Source organism: Solanum lycopersicum, chromosome 3 (assembly GCF_036512215.1).
Source record: "Solanum lycopersicum chromosome 3, SLM_r2.1".
NCBI classification, from domain to species: Eukaryota; Viridiplantae; Streptophyta; class Magnoliopsida; order Solanales; family Solanaceae; genus Solanum; species Solanum lycopersicum.
Window position 1 is genome coordinate 3,503,650 of NC_090802.1, and position 6,038 is coordinate 3,509,687.

Genomic DNA, 6,038 nt, shown 5'->3' on the forward strand with positions numbered 1-6,038 from the left:
TGTTTCTGTTGAAATTATAATATATATTTTGTATAAATTTTGTATAGAAACTATATTCTTTTTGTTTAATTGAAATAGTGTATATGTCAGTGAATGATATATTAAATGTGTATGAAGTTTGTATGAATTATTTTGATAGGTACAGATACAAAATCAGAAATTGGTCCACATTTTAGACCGGTTACAGCAACAAATTCTTTCAACCCAAAATGTAATTTTGTACCATTTACATTCACAACAAACATGTCATCCCTGTCATTTTTAGTTTCAAGAAGAAATATATGTCGTAACATCTGACATTGGATTTTTATGTCATGCAAATCATAAAAAAATTCACAACAGTGTTTCTTGTAAGAATTGTTGAAACTTGTCTTGACCTAGGAAGGTCAACAGATCCGCAAACACATTCATGTTAATACATGAAGACAAATGTATTTGTATCTTCTTCTCCTATAAAATTGGTAAATTAAATTAATACATTTATCAAACTATATAATGTCATATAAAATCATATATATACTGGTATGTTAAATGGACATTCAATTCAATTCATACACAAAGCATACAAAAATTGTACATCAGTTCATACACAATGCATACAAAAATTGTACATCAGTTCATACACAATGCATACAATATTAATACATATTTAATTTTTTTAAAAATAACAATTTATGACTTTTAAACTATAAACTACTACTCAAACAGTACCACTACATTAATTCATACATCAAAATCAGAACATAAAAAATATACAGCTTTAATACTTTTAATAATAGTAAAAAATATGCGACATACAACACTAATACATTATTCATACACTGATATTGTAATAGACAATATAGCATTTCATACACATAGCATACAAAGTTAATACATTAATGCATACATTCCTATAATGAAATATAGTAATTATTTTATACACAAAATCATACAACATTAATACATTATTATTTATCAAAAATCATACTTTGTTGTAATCCAATTATATATTCACAAATCATACAATATTAAATCATACAATATTCGTATATAATTATAATATACAATACTAAAAACTCAACTCATATATAAATCATACAAATTCATACAGTGAATCATACATAAAAAATACATTATTTATTTACACAAAAATTTCATACAGTGAATCATACACAATTCATACATTATTTATTTACACAAAATTTATATTTTAACTATTTTATACCCAAATAACAGAAAATAAAAATAACAGAACATAAAAAAGTTTTAAAAAATTAACTTTTACTAACCTTTGAACTTTTTTTGGGTTTAACTGTTTCTTCTTCTTCTTGTAAATGTAAAGTACCGATTTCAGATGCTCTTGATTTTTTGGATTTTGATTTTATCAACTCTTCCACAAAATCAGATTCAGAATTTGATGATTCCTCGATTTCTTTTCCTTTCCTTTTCTTTCCTCTTTCTTTCGTCCTTTTCTCAGATTCATCTACTTTTTTCTTTTATTTCCCTTTTCTCTTCTTCTCGTTTTCCTTTGGATGTTTGTTTGTTTTTTTTTCTATTGTTGATTTCCCTGATCTAGATTTAACTTTAACAGATGAGATTGAAATTGTGTTTGTGATAAAATTTTGAAAGATGGAGCATGAAAATCGTCTGAGCTTGCTTCTTCATTCAATCTTCTACTTTTTCTCTGGGTTTCGTTGCCTATTTTCGACATTGTACGGCTTGTTTATCGCAAGAGTTGAAGATTTGAGTGCTAAAAATGAAGATTTGAATGCAAATATTTGAGAATTCTTGAAGAAGACTGTTAAGAGAGAAGTTATTTTGAGAGAAAATTTGGTGAAAGTAACAATTTAGGCGTGCGAATTTGGTGAAAAGTTTTGATAGGCGTGCAGATGTAATGATTTTGAAAAGAGTTGGGGAAGAACAAAAATTTGGGGAATATAATTTTTTTTTTTAGATAACGTTTTACCGTTTTAAAAATAAAACTGTAATTTTTTTAGATTTTGATAAAATCCCTATTATTTTGTAGTTATCTTAAAAAAGGTAACTATATAATATTTAATTTAAATTACATTAATTAAGAGTTTTGTTTAAAAAAGGTAACTTAAAATAATAAATTTAATTAACTACATTGGTTTAAATATGGTAATTGAATTATTTAAATAAGTTAATTATTATTTTAAAAAATTAATGAGAATAATATATTATTTCTTGATATGCTATAACATGATAATAATATGCTATAAGTAGTTTATTATTAAAAAGTTTGTTTATAACTTGATATTTAACATCTTAAATGTGTGTGTAGTGTTATTTTTATCTTTTTAATAAATAATTATTAATTTAGTGAATGTTTTTAATTTATTACTATTTCTAATATTATCTAGCAATACTATAATAAATATGCATTATGTATTAAAACTATGCAATATAGATATATTATTAGTGTTTTGAATATTATGTTTATTATATATGTATTAAAATATGTGATAAATATATTATTTATCAATAAATTATATTTATATAATTTTATAAATTATTTTTTGCGATATATATTGAAACTATATTATAAATGTTATTGGTATGAATGATAAATATTTTATTAATATAGCATGTTTAGGTAAGTTATCATTTATATATTGTAAAATGCACTTTTTGTTCTAAAAAAGAATTTAAGTGTCATAAAGTCTTTTTTCTCATGATATACTAGTGACGAAAATTTCATTTTGTGTCGTGTGCCCAAGTTCCAAATATTTATCCATAAAATTATTTTCTAAGTGGTGTTAGCTGAATAATTTTATAAAATTTATCTAAAATAAGTTATACATATTTATTTGGTAGTAAATTAACTTATTAAGTGTAGAAATGCCTAATAATTGTTTATGTTGATAAATTGTAAGTGGTTAAATCACTTCAGATTTTTGCTCTAAAAAATTGTAGGAAAAATTATTTAATTAGACAAACATTTTTAATTTGAAATAATTACATATTGTCTCATCAATTAATAGTTTTAAGTCAATTATATCTATATATATATGTATTTTTGCTATAAGATACACTACAACAAATTATATCTAATTTTAACTTAGAGAATATAGGGGAAAGGTAAGAGAGAATAGAGTCAGATACATGTGAACCACTTAGAGAATATGTATCTAGAACAAATTATATCTAATTTTAACTTGATGTATATGAGATACACACTTATATTTTATAGTAATCATATTACCTTCTTGAACTATTTCAAAATGAAATTAAGATCACCCTAAAATGTTATATTCAGATTTATTGTGTAAAGTAAAACACGTACCAACACATGTTTAATATGTGTATTTTCTATTTAAATTTATTTATTATTTACTTTTTATGCTCTTCTTCATTTTATTATCATCTATTATTTTTCACAATTAAAATAATATCAAAGCTTCATTTAGTGATAGCTAAAAATACAAAAGAGGATTAGATGTTTGAAATTTATCATTAATATATATATTGTTGGAAACCAACTTGATAAAATGGGTTAAGAAAAAAAAATCAACATTTCTATCTTGATGAACAAGGAATTGAATTTATTTTTTTATTTTTCTCAATTGTAAATTATGTATAAATAAAATTACGTATTTAATTTTTGTTTTTGAGTAAATCGAAAGCTTGATTTGTATAAATTATAAAAATTGAGGTAAATTATGAAGAAAATTTGAAAAAGAAAGATTATAAAGTTGTCGGTAAATTCATCTTCTTAGTTCTTTGGCTTCCTATTCTTCGTGGATTATCTCCTCCCTGCCACCAACGTCAATTCTTTGGAGATTGAAGTATTAAGATTGTTGTTTCTTCTTCACCATGAAAGTAGGTATCTCCAAATTAAGAGAAGATTCATCTAAAATAGTGAAGTTCGAACGGGTGTTTCCTACAAAAGAAAAAATTGTGCATTTTTTATATACAATTGTGCATTTTTTGGATCAAATTAAATACATAAAATATTTGATTAAAACCTTATTTATTCAATCTTTAAATTTTGGCTCCTTCTCGTGTCAAACTATCAATTGAACCAAATTTATGATTATCTTCTCTAAAATTTGTCCTCAAAATTTAGTGTCGTATGCCATATATGATCTTCCGGCAATATATCAAATTGCTCCTTTATTTGAAAAATGTGAAAGAGGATCGAGACATCTGTAAACTTGTTTAATGACCAAAGTATTAAACATTTGAAAATTTAATTAGATTTCTCATATCAATGATCATAGATCCTTATTTTATGATCCCATCAATAAGACTGACCTTACCAAAAAGGTTAGGGATGTTTTTACCAACGATACATGGATTCTCGATGATATTTCATTTGTATTCACTAATGCTATTACCAATAGTATTATGTCTGATAGAAGCACCAATAACCTTAAAATCATACTAATGACACTTTCTCCACTTTCTCGACTTATAAAATTATATTTCCACATCACAAGACTCATGAAGAGTGCAACTGGTCTGGAAAAAAATCATACGCTTAGGAAAATAAAAATTTTCCTTTGGAAATGTTATTACAATTGCTTGCTGAGTTACTCTCTCCTTCATCGAATAATATGTTGGGGCTAGAGGAAGAAAATGTTACATGTTTTTCTTAATTGCCCCATTGATTCAACCTTTTGGTCATCCCTCAATATTGTCTCTCCCTTCTTAGGTCCTCTTTAGCTTACCCGACTTAGAGAGAGAAACCCTAACTTGGAAAGTCTCCTTCTCACCTGAAAACCTTTTTATCCTTTGGCATATCTGACTTAACGACAATCATAACGTTTTCAATAACTCCTCTAGACCTATCCACATCCCTAACCTAATGTCCGAAACTTGAATTCATGTACTCAACGGAATCTAAAAAAGAGGAAAATAGTAATATTAATGTCATGGATAAATGGTATCCACCTTATGATGACGACATCAAATTCAACATTAATGGAGCTTTCAAGCCCATGTCAGTTTATAATGGCACAAGTGATGTTTTATGAAATACTAGAAACACTTGGATTGATGATTTTTATAAGCACAATATTGATATAAACGACACCCGTATGGAGTTGCAAGCTCTCCACCAAGGCTTGGTGCTAGTTATTGAGCACAACCTTCACATTACTGAGATTGAAACAGATACGTCTGAGGTGATTAAAATGGTTAACTCTCTCCTGCCTCTGTTTACTAATATTGTTAATGAATGCAAGTCTGCTTTGAGGAGGTTGGAAATTTCCAAATCGAACACAACTATCGTGAAGGGAATAACATGGCTCACATATTAGCGATTGAAGGTCCCAAAATGAAGTTTTTGATGGTACCTCCGTCATGAACAAAAGCAATTACGCGATATGACTCTCTTAGAGGATATATAACTAGAAAACTCTATTTATTAAGTTGTATTAATCTAGCAATAATGGGTTATCTAAGTATTTTGAATTATAATGTGATAGCCACTAGTATGACCCTTATATAGAGGGAACGATCACAAACCATCATCTAACTAACCTAGATGCTAATATGCTTAGTCGCTAAGCAACAGATAATGCAAGCATTTCCTATGTAACAACTACTTAGTTTGTTATATAAATAAATCCCTTTTAATCAAAAAAGAAAAATATATGACAATGAATGTGTCACACATTCATGACCTATTAAAGATATATGAAGTGTGACTATCAAATTATCAAGTCAAAGGAGATAATTAGGTCAATGCAAAGTTTAAGTGCCCTTCAAATAAAACTTAACAAATTTAGACTGATTAGGATATATTCTTAAAACTTTACATGATTGATTATGCTAAATAAAATATTATTTTCACTTGTATAATATGTTATAACACTTTTAATTCTAAACATAAATTTAAATCATCAATAACTAAATTTTAGAAGACAATCAAAGTTATAAAATCTCTATTACATAAATCTGATTGATTTGAGCTTGAATAATCACGAAAACACCCAAAAAATAAAAGACAATCTTATAAAACTAATGCTAAAACAAGATTAAAAAATAAATACAATTAAATTTACTCTAACTTTTAATTATAATCACAT